The sequence below is a fragment of the Anolis carolinensis genome, chromosome 4 (genome assembly GCF_035594765.1).
Source record: "Anolis carolinensis isolate JA03-04 chromosome 4, rAnoCar3.1.pri, whole genome shotgun sequence".
Lineage (NCBI taxonomy): Eukaryota > Metazoa > Chordata > Lepidosauria > Squamata > Dactyloidae > Anolis > Anolis carolinensis.
The window spans coordinates 165903221-165918969 of NC_085844.1; the positions used below are offsets into that span (position 1 = coordinate 165903221).

General features: G+C 40.2%; 1 protein-coding gene across 5 annotated transcripts in view; it reads left to right on the forward strand.

Moving 5' to 3' along the window:
• negr1 (neuronal growth regulator 1) overlaps positions 1-15749 on the forward strand; it is a 695685-nt gene that overhangs the window by 493079 nt on the left and 186857 nt on the right. The window lies entirely within an intron of this gene.

Below are 15749 nucleotides of genomic sequence, written 5' to 3' on the forward strand. Positions count from 1 at the left end.
ATAGATATTAGAAACTAAATGTTTGTGACCATTTTAATTTGGGGGGATTCTCGCTTACATATTCCATACCTGTACAGATCACACACACACACACACACACACACACACACACACACACACAATACTGTCTATTTTATTTGTTAAACTATTTATCCTTTAGGCAAATCATAGAGTTAGAAGAAACCCCAAGGGTTCTCCAGTCCAATTCCGTTGTATAGGACTCAAAGCACTCCCAATCAATGGCCTTCTAATAACCTCCAAAGTAGGAGACTCCAATACACTCTGAGGCACTGTTGAACTGCTCTTACTGCCAGGAAGTTCTTTTTAATATTTAGGTGAAAACTATTTTACTATCGTTTGAATCCATTGTTATGTGTCTAGGGCACATCAGCACTGACCATTTAGGATGCATTGGAGCGAGATCAGTTCTGGGGCAGCCCAATGCTTCATGAAGCTGATCTAGAGTAATGTATGGCAAGGCTACCTTAACACATGCTTGCGCCACATTAAACAATGTTGGGGGATAGTCGGAATTCTGGCCTAGAATTTGGACTATCCTCTGATTTTAGGGCATCTGAACAATTGGTCCTGTCCTGAAAATGAACCAGCCACAACTGCTATCCCATATTTCCCACCTCTCCCATCTCCCCTTCCACCTCTCCCATCACCCTGGTTGACATCACTGGTGAAAAGGTAGGACCCATGTTGTGGCTGGACACCACCTCAAAATGGAGGATGGGAGGAACTGGTAAAAGAGGCCATCCAGTAAGGATTCCCTTCTGTATCCACAGTGGCTGGGGAGTGGCTGTGTGACCCATACTGGGGTCCTAGATTGTTGGATCAGTGTAGACTCTCCCGAGATATCTGGAGCAGAAGAAAACAAGCTTGTTCTATCTCAAAACCTACATTTGCTTCATTCAAACAAACATTGTTGTTGCTATTTGCTTCCAAAATGTTTCTAACTTATCACAACCAAAAAGCAAAACTGCCATAAAGTTTTCTTAGCAAGATTTCATCATTGCTTCCTTCTGAAATTGAGAGAGAATGAATTGCCCAAGCTTACCTGTGACTTTTTATGGCCAAGTGAGGATTCACTTGGCCATGGTTCAATAATCAAATCTAGTTCAGTATTCAAACCACTCTCCCATGCTGGTTGTCTATATAGACTTGCTTTGAAGCAGAAACACGTTAAACAACACATTTTTTCTTTTAAAAAACTTTTATAAGATAAGCTTTCACATCACACAATGGCAATACTTCCCCTGCAGGGTGGGGCAGGGTTGGGTGGGAGGTGAAGTAAACAATTTTGCAGTACATGAAGGCCAATGTCAGATATTTTTCTTGCCCCTGAACTCCAAGGAAAATTGTCCCAGATAGCTGTCTTGCAATTGTGGAGATAATTCATTAAAACTCAATTTCTTCCCACTAATTCTTTTTTTAATCAGCCATTTTAATAGTTGTTACTTAAATAATTAATTTCCAGCAACAGTCATTGCCTGAGCAACAATTAACTTTTCAGATTATATTAATTTATGTTTAATGAATTCACATTTGTTTCTTTGGGGGGTAATTTTTGGAAATGGTCGTATTTAGTGACTTAAATTATTTTTATTAAAATTTTAAAATTAATGTTTTACTAATATTTGATTAACAAATAATGACATAAATTAGTTTTTACTTAAACAATGAACATTTAAAAATACAAATGAATGAATGGCTTTTATGCTAGCATTTCCAAGTTGTAGTTCAATAGACTAAAGTCCAGACTGTCAAGCCATAAGGTGCTTGATTGAAGTCCTGATATCCTTGATTTTCAGTATACTATCAGTAATAGAGAATAAACTACCTTCATGCTATTTTGTGTTGCTATGTAATAACCAGACATTATTCAGGAGTCAACAAAGTGGAAAAAATTTAACCACCTCTCTGTTGGTAACTCTTTGGAGACAAAAAAAAAGTCCTGGTTTTTTCTGCAACAACATTTGTCAACTTTCAATGAGTATTGCACTGGGTAGCGCTGAAGGAGGAGATGGTTTGGCCAATGGCACTGCCACCACTCCCAGCCAGCTACAGCAGGTTGTGGATGCCTCTGCTGATATCAGCAGAGGTTTCCTGTAATGACCAGAAGCTCAGGTGGAGCTCCATGGCTGGCTGGGAATGGCAGCAGTGACATGGAGGATGAGATGAAGATCCAGAGGGGCGAATTCAGGCTTGGACTTACTGAATGCCAATGCAGCCTCACAGCTGTTTTGGCCAGATGTTCTCGGTCATTTCCAGAAAAATTGACTGTGCTTGGGAGGAATTCTTCTTTGGTTGAACAATGTATCAACACCACACTGTGATACCATTTTTACTGCCCTGGCTCCATGCTGTGGAGTCTCCTATCTTCCTTTCATCCCTCACCACATTTTGCACAAAATTTCCACATAGTTTCAACCCTAGCTGACATGCTATCCTAAGCATTGCTATGGTTAATTATTGAGAAGGTTTATTTTTACTATGAGAAAACCCATTGGAATACATGGGTTCACCATAGGTTGACGTGTGACATGTGAAAATATATATAAAACATTGTCCAAAACTTGCAGTCATCCCTGCATTTTGTCTCTGTTCCTCGAGCTATTGCCCCTCTGATCAAAAAGGTATACCCCTTATCTCGAATTTTAGTTGAAGCACAATTTAGGTAATTATTCTCCATACACTGTCAGACTTCCATCTGTCCTGGTTAGAACCCAGAGAGGTCCAACAGCATCTATAAAACCAAAGGTGCCCCATCACTGAGCTGTACATTTTTCCTCTGTAAAATAGTTGTCTTCAGGAGACAACTTCAGTACTTCAGGTGTTTCATATCTAGTGGAGGTTAAACAGGTTAAAACCAAAAATGTGTGTGGGGGGGGGGAGCATTGGTATTGTTGTGTAGTGGGCATGCAGCTCCCCAGTGTTTTCTGGGGACTAATGAGGTTCCCTAGTCTCCAACAGTTTCACATTCCTGTATTAGGCTACACTTACACTGTAGAACTAATGCAGTTTGACACCACTTTAATTGCCATGGCTCAGTGCCATGGAAGCATGGGAATTGTAGTTTGGTGAGGTACCAGCACTCTTTGGCAGAGAAGGCTAAAGAGTAGACCATGTAAAACTGAAACTCCCATGATTTCACAGCACCGAGCGATGGCAGTTACTACATTATTTCTGCAGTGTAGATACATCCTTAGGCAAATTAATTGTCAGTTGAGTATTGCCTCTGTCTGCAAAATCACATCATAGTTTTTCTAGGCTGAAGTAGTCCTAAGCTGCAAAGATTCTAATTAAGCTTTGAATCTCAGCTTTCAGGAATCTCAGCTTTTCATCTGTGCATCAAATGTTTGAAAATATTCTTTCCAGCCATATTTTCCCATGAACACTAGATAAGCCCTAATAATACTGTAACAGACTAGATGGATCCTTGGTCTGAAATAACAAGAGAAGAATCACTTCTTTCCTTGTTGAGCTCTCCAAATTTTCTCTGTTGATGGTTTGTGGCATTATTTTGCTATTCCGATTTTTTTCCCCAAAGATGGAGGCAATATTTAGAGAAGGTGCTGTTTTAATGTCTCCAAAGTATGCTTTCAAGAGTTCTGTTGCTTAGTGCTTTCTCTTAAATATATGTCTGTATTATTTCTTGGCCTTTCTTAACCTGTGTCACCTTCCATTTTGCTGCAGGTTACTTTAAGCTTCTGTAATAGGCTTTCAGTGTTATTCCTGTAAAAAGAAAAGGCAATGCATAACAACCCAAGACATACCTGATTTAAAAATACATTGTAGAAGTGCAGGATATCCTAAAAAGTCTTTTCCAAGAGGTAACTGATTCTACATGTTTTGGCTGTCTATACATATTAGTGCCTCACTTAGCATTACTGAATGGAATGCAGAAATACTGCCAACATCTGTTCTATTTTACAAGCATATATTCATTCTGACTAGAGAAAGGAATAACATTTCAAGTTACAGCTTACTTACATTAGCAAGGCATATGCCTCCTATGGTTCCTAGCTACTGGGTGTATTTGATTTGGACTGAAAGTTACATCTAATACTCTGAACAGTGTGTAGTCCCAACTGACTACATAGCAGCCTTCTCAGTAGTAGCTGCTGGTTTCATTTCAGATTAACTATTTAGGAATAAGCTTCAGCACTTGGGAAATTTGAGCAAAAATCAAGGGCCCTTTCACACTACACAATTAGAGAACTATGATTCTACTTTAACCATGGTTTCATCCTATGGAATCCTAGGATTTTACAATTCAGAGTGGAATCTTCAGAATTCTCAGCCAAAGATCTTTATTCTCTATCTTCAGAATTCTCAGCCAAAGAGGCTCTATTTTGCCTCAAGGAAGTGTGTGCTATCCAAGACTGCCTGAAGTTGGAGGGCAACTGCCTTCTCAATAATTTTGCCCAAAAAAAGGAAGTTTAGAGACTGCTCTCTAATTTTTAAGGTCCGGGGATCCAGATAGGACTTTTTCAGCAGTGGTCTAACTACTGCTTCTTTTAAACAGGATGGAAATTTTGCCTCCTTGAGATATACATTAATAATTTGTTATATTTGAGATCAAATTGCTTTTCCTCCCTGGATGACCACCCAAGAGGGACAGGGATCAAGAAAGCAGGTTGTTTTCCTTACTTGCCCTAGCAGCTTGTCCACATCAAGAGTACTCACCAATGTTAACTGATCTGGTGTAATCCCATTCACAGAGTTGCTGGATATCTCATTGTTGGCTTCTCTCCAGTGACAGCATCTAAGTCCGCTCTTATGTGAGAGATGTTATCTGTGAAATGATTATTAAAAGCATCACAGTGAGCTACTGAAGGTTCTAATAATGGGTTTGGAGGAGAGGGTACCTGAGTTAAGCCTCTAATCACTCTGAACAGTTCAGCTGAATGTGAATCTGCAGATGCAATGTGTGCAGAGAAGAAAGCCACATTATATGGGGGCAGACATGCCGTCTATACAGTGTTTTGTTGCATAAAAGTCGAGTTTTCCATCATCTGCACTCTAATTGTCATTCTTCTCATTTCATTTCCCTGAAGGTCTCTGTATACCAGGAAGTCTGATTTGTAACGGGTTGGAGAGGACATTTGGGAGCAATCATGTCAATAACCCTGGTTAGATTCTGATTCCGTTTATTGACCAGGGATTCCACAGGATTGTCAGTGATGCTAGCTAGCCATATTTATTTATTTATTTATTTACAGCATTTATATTCTGCCCTTCTCACCCCGAAGGGGACTTAGGATCACATTACACATATAGGCAAACATTCAATGCCTTTTAACATAGAACAAAGCCAGACAAACATAGGCTCCGAGCAGGCCTCGAACTCATGACCTCCTTGTCAGAGTGATTCATTGCAGTGATTCATTGCAGCTGCTCTCCAGCCTGCGCCACAGCCCAAGCCCATAGAACCCTCCAAGACCTCCTGGAATCTCAAAGGATCCATTAGCCTTCAAGGAGGGACCATTTTAATAGGTCCTCCACTCCTGTAAGCTGTGATGCTAGCCTAGACCAGAAAGTGATCTGTCCATGACAACTCTGAGCTATTGATCACCTCCACCACAGATCCATATGTTCCAAGCTGAAAATCACATCAAGGGTATGAGCTGCTGAATGCATAGGACCAGAAACCAATTGTGATAGGCCCATATTTGTCATGAACCCCTGAGGTGCACCTGACAAACTGGCTTCCAGTGGTAATTTTAAGTCACCCAGAAGCAAAAATCTGGGTGACGCAAACAACACCTTCAAGACCAGTTCCATGAGCTCAGCCAGGGAAACTGTTAGGCAGTGGGGTGGATGGTACACTAACAAAATCCCCAGACTATCCTTTGTTTTAAGACTCAAGTAGACACACTCAATGTGATTCAGCTCCCTAACAGGTAATCTGGTCAAGTTAAAATGGTCTATATAGACCACAGCTACCCCACTTATCCCATCCACTTTTCCCCACCTGCTCACTGACACAGTACCCATTTGATAGGGTCTGGGGCCAGGTCAGAGCACTATTATCTCCCAGCCAAGTTTCAGGGAAGCATGGCAGGTTAGCTTCCTCATCTTTGAGGAGATCATAGATGATAAGAGTCTTATTATTTCATTAGCAGTGCTGTTCCTTATCTGCCCTGCTTCCTCCTTTTGCAGCATTTCTTTGCTGCTATGTAACCAAAAAATCATAATCCATTCCTCCAGTATACAGTAAGGGCTAGTTTTTAACATTTTTAAATCACTGTATTCGGTACTGTGGTTATCAAGAAAACACTTCACTTTCTGACTTGGAGGTGCTTGGGTACATTGTAGGCCTAGGGTCAGCCACAGGCTTCCTTCTGTCAGTTGCTGCCTCTTAGGTACCTACTCAAGCTACTTGGCTGTTCATAGCTCCATAAGGACATGGTAATCTACATGAAAATGTGTGACAGGAGACACTCTGCTAGAGGCCAGTTTTTACTTTCAACAGAGCCATGGTAGAGGTTTTCTTTAGGGATGGAAAATAGATTTGTATTTTCATACAGAAAATCATTTTTTAAAAGAAACTAGCTGAGATGGCTGATGGAACAGAAAGCATCTTACTCTGGAAATCTGTACAACTGTGAAATTTGTTTGCAGAAAGTATAATAATCCATGTGTTTGTTTTGAAACCTTTCATGTTCAACAATATATGCAATTGGAAAAATCATACAAATTAACTTTTGTCAATTTAGAATACCTACTGCAGTCCATATATGAGCAACATGAAAGAAAAACTTTCATTTGAAAGTACACATGGAAACAAGAGACTTACAATAAAATAAACACACAAGGATGGCAGTGGGCACTTCAGAAAATCAGTATGAACAAGATTGGCAGGTTTCCACATTTTTAGTTTTCTTGCAGCACTCCAAGATAGCAGTGGCATTACATTTTTTTAAAAATTAAACTTATTCAAAAGCCAACCATGGTAAGGGGATGAAGCGGTCCGCTGCCCCATGGTTTTCCCTGCTGTCCATTGTCCTCCGGCTTCTTGACTGACGTGTGTTGAGGTCCTCATTTTCAGTAAGCTATTGTTGAGTTTTTGGACTGATGCTGTAGCACACAGTCAGTGGTCTAAAAAGACTAACCCAGAATGCTTGGTTTCCTAGAGAATCTATTATTTTGCTAGCATCAAGTTGTCAAGGAAAATTATTTTGGTCAGATTCGTTTCTTATGTCGCAAATAGAAAAATAAGAGTTCTCCCTGAATTGTCTAGATCTACCTCTCTAGTAGGTCTCTGTGGAACTGTACAGCCTGCCTAATGAGTCACTATAGCAGAAAAATGTGGGATAAAAATAAAATAAAGAAAGAAAAAACATGTGTAAAGAGAGCATTTTGCTACTCAAGATATCCTCATTTTCCAACAGTAGAATCATAGCAATACAAGTTGTAGAATTTTATGTGATATCTTTAAACATTTCTTAGAATTCCATCCAAGTAAAAGCTACCTTAGTAATAAGATGTACATTTCCAACTATTATATAAATGAAAGGGAATGGTCTCATCTATGAGGTTGCCAAGAACAAGCGAGTCCCTTGGAAACCAGATACAGTAGAGTCTCACTTATCCAACACTCACTTATCCAACATTCTGGATTATCCAACGCATTTTGTAGTCAATGTTTTCAATTCATCGTGATCTTTTGGTGCTAAATTCAGTAAATACAGTAATTACTACGTAACATTACTGTGTATTGAACTACTTTTTCTGTCAGATTTGTTGTATAACATGATGTTTTGGTGCTTCATTTGTAAAATCATAACCTAATTTGATGTTTAATAGACTTTTCCTTAATCCCTCCTTATTATCCAACATATTCGCTTATCCAACATTCTGCCGGCCCGTTTATGTTGGATAAGTGAGACTCTACTGTAATGGTCAGTTGAGTCTTTAGTTGGAGACAAGGCAATTCTTACTCTTGTCTCAATTATCTGAATATCCATACTGAGTTGTTTACTGTCTGTACATACATTGGTCTCGTTACAATTAGGACAATACAAATCTGCATAATCTTGTGGTATTCTGTCAAATCCATTATATAGTAAGCTAATCTTTCCTCCATTTTTGAATCTGTGTGATTGTGCCAAATTGATTTCCCTCACAGTAATGCTCATTGCTCCAGGTCATCTGATCTGGTCAATTAAAAGGGCAATTTTTGTACACTGTGTTTGTGTATTTTCTGCTGTCCACACCAAATTAGAAACTCGCTTCCTTTAGAAAACTAATCCAATATATACTGGTGTATTCCAATTTGGCTTCTGTTACTCATATTGGGAATCATGCAGTATGGAAAGAAGTCTCATAATAGCACAGCATATTGTGTGTTCAGGTCTTGCACTTAAATAACAGTATATTGCTCCTGGTATACCTCTGGTTCTCTGACACTGGAGACTCAGCTTTATTGCCTTGTCTGTGAGATGAAAAGAAGATTTTGGAGTAAACTGCTGTATTAACAAGGGGGAAGGGAGTCGAACTGGCAAAAAGATCATAGTCGCTTGGTCCTTTGATGTGGAAACAGTGTATCATTTACAGCTCTACTGTCTTTGGACATATCGAACAAGATTCTGATTCTGTCTACAATGCTGTTAATATGAAGTAACTGTCTAGAAATTAATCGTGTTGCGCCAGATTAATGGCAGCACATAGCAAAGTGCAATTTGTCCTAATGGCCTTGGCTCTAGAATTCTAATTAAAATAGCTGTAAATATTGATAGATGGTTGAGCTTGTATGAGTAAGCAATGATTCACGAAGGAAGCTTCTACAAGCAGTGGCTCCTGCAAGAGAGACATAGTGATCTCTGTATCATGCAAATCAGCATATGCCTGGCATGAGAGTTAACTCATCAGGGTGGAGAAGCCATTACACCCACCAGATGTGCATTTAACAGAACAGCTGCAGGCAGGAAAGCTGTTCCAAGTCAGAGAAATGATTTGTGGGTGTGTCTGCGTGTTAATTTTCAATGGATGTATGTGTGTGTTCATGTTTCAAAACAAATTCCTGTAATGCCCCTAATCTACTTTGTTGTTTTCTATGTGTCTAATTCTGAAAGTCATATTGCTGAAACTCCAGGGGGTGCTTTACCCTCTTTTTCCAGCCTATTTAGCAATTCAAGGCATTGTTTCTATACATATGGAAGGATAGATTGATTCATGCTTGTTCACTTCACAAAGTGCAAATTGACACTTCAATTTTAATTTGGTGCTAGAACTTGGGAAAGGCATAAGGTTAGAGGGAATGCCTACTGATCATAAGAATCATAGATGAAAGAGACTACAATGACCATTGAGTCCAATCCCCTAACATGCAATACACTATTGAAGAACCCCAGATGACCATCCAACTTCTGATGGGAACTGGAATGTCTTTGTGGAAGTTGGGAGTGACAGGGTGTTTGTATTGATGACCTTCAGGTCATCCAATTCTGCTTCAAAGAGATACTTACCCACCTGGATTGAAACATCTGATATGCTCAGTGGCACTATAGGATTATTGGAACACTTGAAAGTGGGGAGGGATTTAGAATGGTGTAGAGGGAAAGCCCACTAGGGTGACTGAGACAATCCAGGTGTTGCACTAGAGTCCTGAAGCCTTTTCACCACAAACCACACTCTTTCCAGATAATCAAACAAGTAAAAGTTTATTTAGAGAAAAATATATAAAAAATAAGCACATCCAAAAAGAGAAACAAAGTCCTAAAAGATATTTTCAAGATAGCCAAAAATCCAAAATCCTTTTAAATACAGTCTCAAGAATCAATCCACAGATATATCCATAAACAAGATAGCATGAATCCAAGGCAGACAATCTATACCATACATGAACTATAAACAGGAACAAACTTAGATATTGGGATATATGAATTCAAAAAAATGTAGAACCAAGAACAAGAGCTGTTTACCTGAATACAACATTGCTCTCACAAAGGATTGTACCAGCAGAAACAACTTTAAAAGGCTTCAATCCCTCCCATGACATCGTTCTTCACACACCTGCTTTTCCTCTCTTTATCTCTAAGCCTCTGGGAAAAGCAAGTCTGTCTTTATTGCACACTCTGCCTCTGAGGTTCCAAGTGCCTTGACCTAGACAAACATTCATCTCTCACATTTCTCTCAGCCTGCACTTCTAGCAGGTTCTCATGAGAACTAATATATTGCTTTCTCCAGTCTCATGGGAATAGTCAGGAGATTCCAAAACAACTCTCTCCAGGCTACTTCTATCCTCCGCTGGACCCTCTGAATCTATCCCAGTATCCCCTTCCTCATCTTCTGAGCACTCAGAATCTGATCAGGCTACAATACCAAGCCAGCTCTCAATTGAAGACACGACAGAAAGCCTGCCCAACACTGCTGTCCCCAGTATGGAATACAGTAGCACTAGGGATATTGGATTTTGTTTTGGAATGGAATTCGCAATAGGTGACCTTTTCTGAATATTTGGGAACTTTCTCTTGAGCAAGGCAAATAACAGGTGGAAAGCAGGACACATGTAGAAGTGGAGTTCTGTGAAGAAAACATTTTGATATACCTTTAGATTCCCTGCTTCTGTTTAGCAAATGGACTTGCTGAAGCTTAACATTCCAGGGCTGACATAATTTTGGTTAGTCCCAACTACAGTAAACTTGTTCAATCAATATTCTTACTGGCAAGTCTATGTGTAGTTTCAATCCCATTGATTAAATCAGCCTACTTTATTCAGGTCTAATAAAAAATTTAATCCCAGTAATGTTACAGTCCTATATATCACAGTGTAATAGCGTCCAAAAATTGTTATCTGGCTTTCCTCATGTAATGGCTGCATTAGAGCCAGCTGAGGATCCTCATCAGAAGTAAGAGAGGAAAAGCACCAGCCAGCTCCAGATTTATTTGTTTAAAACAACAGAGCCACCTGGGGCTCCTCCCTCCTTGGAAGTAAGAGTGGGAAAGCCACAATCAGTTCCGTTGTTTTAAAAAAAAGCTGGTTGTGGCTATGGCAGTAGTTTTTCCTCTCCTGCTTCTCAGAAGGGATGAGCCCCAACCAGCACAATTTTTTTTCCTTCTCGTAATGGTTGCACCTCCCAATTTTCTGAAAAAAGAGCATAAAATGTGACTATTATGCAATGAAATACCGTGTTTCCCCGAAAATAAGACGGTGTCTTATATTAATTTTATCTCCGAAAGATGCTCTAGGTCTTATTTTCAGGGGATGTCTTATTTTTCCATGAAGAAGAATTCATATTTATTGTTGAACAAAAAATGAACATTTATTATATACTGTACAGTAGTTGTCACCACAAACCAACATAACCAGATAAACTGTGAATCCTATCAATAATTTCTTGTTACTACCATTATTTCCATGTACAATACTCTATGGTATGTACATTTACTAATCCTGCATTGCTCTGGTGTTCTGTTCAGCAGGCATACTTCCAAGCAAAAACTTTTCTAGGTCTTACTTTCAGGGGCGGCGTTATATTTAGCAATTCAGCAAAACCTCTACATGGTCTTATTTTCAGGGGATGTCTTATTTTTGGGGAAACAGGGTATGGTATTTTAACAAACATTGTGTCTCCTTTTGCACAAATAATACCTTTAAATTACATTGCAGTGGATAAGTATCTTGCCTTCTGGGGTGTGTCATAGAATCATAGAATCGTAGAGTTGGAAGAGACCTCATGGGCCATCCAGTCCAACCCCCTGCAAGAAGCAGGAAAATCTCATTCAAAGCACCCCCGATAGGTGGCCATCCAGCTTCTGCTTAAAAGCCTCCAAAGAAGGAGCCTCCACCACTGTCCGGGGGAGAGAGTTCCACTGCCAAACAGCTCTCACAGTCAGGAAGTTCTTCCTGATGTTCAAGTGGAATCTCCTTTCCTGTAGTTTGAAGCCATTGTTCCGCGACCTAGTCTGCAGGGCAGCAGCAAACAAGCTTGCTCCCTCCTCCCTATGACTTCCCCTCACATATTTGTAAATGGCTATCATGTCTCCTCTCAGCCTTCTCTTCTGCAGGCTAAATATACCCAGTTCGTTAAGCCGCTCCTCGTAGGACTTGTTCTCCAGACCCTTGATCATTTTAGTTGCCCTCCTCTGGACGCTTTCCAGCTTGTCAACATCTCCCTTCAATTGCAGTGCCCAGAATTGGACACAGTATTCCAGGTGTGGCCTGACCAAGGCAGAATAGAGGGGTAGCATGACTTCCCTGGATCTAGACGCTATACCCCTATTTATGCAAGCCAAAATCCCATTGGGTTTTTTTGCCACCGCATCACATTGTAGGCTTATGTTTAACTTGTTGTCCACAAGGACTCCAAGGGCTTTTTCACACATCCTGCTGTCGAGCCAGGCATCTTCCCCCATTCTGTATCTTTGCATTTCATTTTTTCTGCCTAAGTGAAGTATCTTGCATATGTCCCTGTTGAACTTCATTTTGTTAGTTTCGACCCATCTCTCTAATCCAGGGGTCCCCAAACTAAGGCCCGGGGGCCGGATGCGGCCCTCCAAGGTCATTGACCTGGCCCCCGCCCTCAGTTTTAGACTTAGGCTTGCTCAAAGTCCGAAATGACTTGAAGGCACAACAACAACAATCCTACTTAACTTGACTATCTCATTGGCCAGAAGCAGGCCCACACTTTCCATTGAAATCCTGATAGGTTTACACAGTATATGGGTTAAAATTGTTTTTATTTTTAAATATTGTATTGTTCTTTAATTTACTAATACTGTGCAATCCTAATAATATAATATATTGTGTATACATATAATATTGATAATATTATAATGTAATACAATATAATATTTATTTATTTATTACAGTATTTCTACCCCACCCTTCTCACCCAGCATGGGACTCAGGGCGGCTAATAATAATAATAATACAATGTAATAATATTGTATAATGTAATAATATAAACTATATATTATATATCAAATGTATTATTACTAATAATATTATGGTATAGTGGTATAGTACAATATAGTAATATATAATGCTAATATTGTGCTTTGCTAATAATATAATATATTGTTTGTACATACAACTTTTAAGCCACTCTGAATCCCCTTCAGGGTGAGAGAGGGTGGGGTATAAATGTAGTAAATAAATAGATAAATAAATGTTGTTGGGTTTTTTTATTTTGCACTACAAATAAGACATGTGCAGTGTGCATAGGAATTTGTATTTTTTTAAATGATAATTTGGCCCCTCAACATTCTGAGGGGCCATGAACCGGCCCTCCACTTAAAAAGTTTGAGGACCCCTGCTCTAATCTGTCAAGATGGCTTTGAATTCTGCTCCTGTCTTCTGGACTGTGAACTATCCCTCCCAATTTGGTGTCATCTGCAAACTTGATGATTGTGCCTTCTAACCCTTCGTCTAAGTCGTTAATAAAGTTGTTGAACCGAACTGGGCCCAGGACGGAACCCTGCGGCCATCCACTCGTGACTTCTTTCCAATATGAAGACGACACATTGGTGAGCACCCTTTGGGTTCGTTCACATAACCAATTACAGATCCACCTAACCGTAGTTTTGCCTAGCCCACATTTGTCTAGCTTGTTTGCCAGAAGGTCATGGGGGACTTTGTCAAAGGCCTTACTGAAATCCAGATAGGCTACATCCACGGCATTTCCCGCATCTACCCAGCTTGTAACTCTATCGAAAAAAGAGATCAGATTATTCTGGCATGATTTATTTTTGGTAAATCCATGTTGACTATTAGCAATTACTGCATTTGTTTATAAGTGTTTGCAGACCACTTCCTTAATGATCTTTTCCAGAATCTTCCCTGGTATCGACGTGAGGCTGACTGGACGGTAATTTTTTGGATCATCCTTTTTTCCCTTCTTGAAGATAGGGAAAACATTCGCCCTCCTCCAATCTGCTGGGAATTCTCCCGTTCTCCAAGAATTCTCAAAAATGATTTCTAGTGGTTCTTCCTTCAATACTCTTGGGTGTAGTTGATCCGGCCCTGGAGACTTAAATTCATTTAGAGCAGCCAGGTATTCCTGGATGACTTCTTTCCCTGTTTAGGGTTGGATTTCCCCCAATCCTTCATCCACTCCATGTTGCTGAGGTTGAGGCTGGCTTTCTTTTTGTGAGAAGACTGAGGCAAAGAAGGCATTAAATAGTTCTGCCTTTTCCCTATTCCCTGTCAGAATTTCCCCATCTTCTCCTCGCAGAGGCCCTATCACCTCCTTATTCTTCCTTTTCCTACCAACGTAAGCAAAGAAGCCCTTTTTATTGTTTTTAATGTCTCTGGCAAGCCTGAGCTCATTTTGCGCTTTGACCTTGCGAACCTTTTCCCTACAGGAGTTGGCTATTCGTTTGAATTCTTCTTTGGTGATTTCTCCCTTTTCCACTTGTGCATGTCTTTTTTTAGTCTTAGACCAGTTAGAAGTTCTTTGGACATCCATTCTGGCTTCTTTGCACTTGTCTTGTTTTTATTCTTTGTTGGCACTGTTTGCATTTGCACCTTGAGTATTTCACTTTTGAAATACTGGATTCCCTTGTCTTTTAATATTGGCGTCCATGGAATTCCGCTCAGTATTTCCTTCATTTTTTGGAAGTCAGCTCTCCTAAAGTCCAGAATGCGGATTTGACTTTTTTTTCATTTTGGCCTTCCTTTGTGTCGCAAACTGCAGGAATACATGGTCACTTGCCCCTAAGGATCCGGCCACTTCAACTGCATTAATCTGGTCCTCTGCGTTTGTTAGGATGAGGTCAAGAGTAGCCGATCCCCTTGTTGCCTCTTCTACCTTCTGGACCATAAAATTGTCTGCAAGACAAGCAAGGAATTTGTTGGACTTTGTACTATTGGCTGAGTTTGTTTTCCAGCAGATATCAGGATAGTTGAAATCGCCCATGACTACTACATCTCTTCTTTGTGCCTGTTTGGTCAGCTGCTGACAGAAGGCTTCATCAAGTTCTTCATCCTGGTTCGGAGGGCTGTAGTAGACATCCACGACAAGATCTTTTTGAGTCTTGGTTCCCTTGGTTCTTATCCAGATGCTTTCAAGCTGGTTTCCCGGATTGCCATCTTGCATCTCTTCTGCAATGTAAATGTTTTTGACATATAAAGCTACTCCCCCTCCTCTCCCCTTTGTTCTGTTCCTATGAAAGAGGTTATAGCCTTCAATGGCTACATTCCAGTGATGGGAGTTATCCCACCATGTTTCAGTGATGCCTATGACATCGTAAGTGTGGTGTTGTGCTAAAAGTTGGAGTTCATCTTGTTTATTCCCCATGCTCTGTGCATTAGTGTAAAGACATGTAAGCCCCTGGGACCTTCCCCTGAGCTGTTCCTTTGGGATCATTGTGTTCTTGGCAATTTGTTCTTGTGTTTGTGCAACCCTCCATTTAGCCTTATGGCGATTCACTGTGGTCGTAGGTAAAACACTGCTCACAAGGCTATTGTCCCTCTCCCCCGGCTGATCTAGCTTAAAGTGTGCCTGATGAAGTTTGCTAGTCTGTGAGCAAAAAGGTGTTTTCCTACTTGTGTGAGATGCACTCCATCCCTTGCCAGTAGGCCTTCCTCCTTGAAAAGCAGGCCATGGTCGAGGAAGCCAAAGCATTCCTCCTGACACCGTTTTCTGAGCCAGTTACTGACCTGTACTATTTTTCTGGCCCTTGTAGGGCCACATCTTACAACGGGGAGAAGGGATGAAAAGACCACCTGTACATTACTTTGTTTTAGCTTTGTTCCAAGAGCTCAAAATCATTCGTGATCTTTTGAAAGGTAT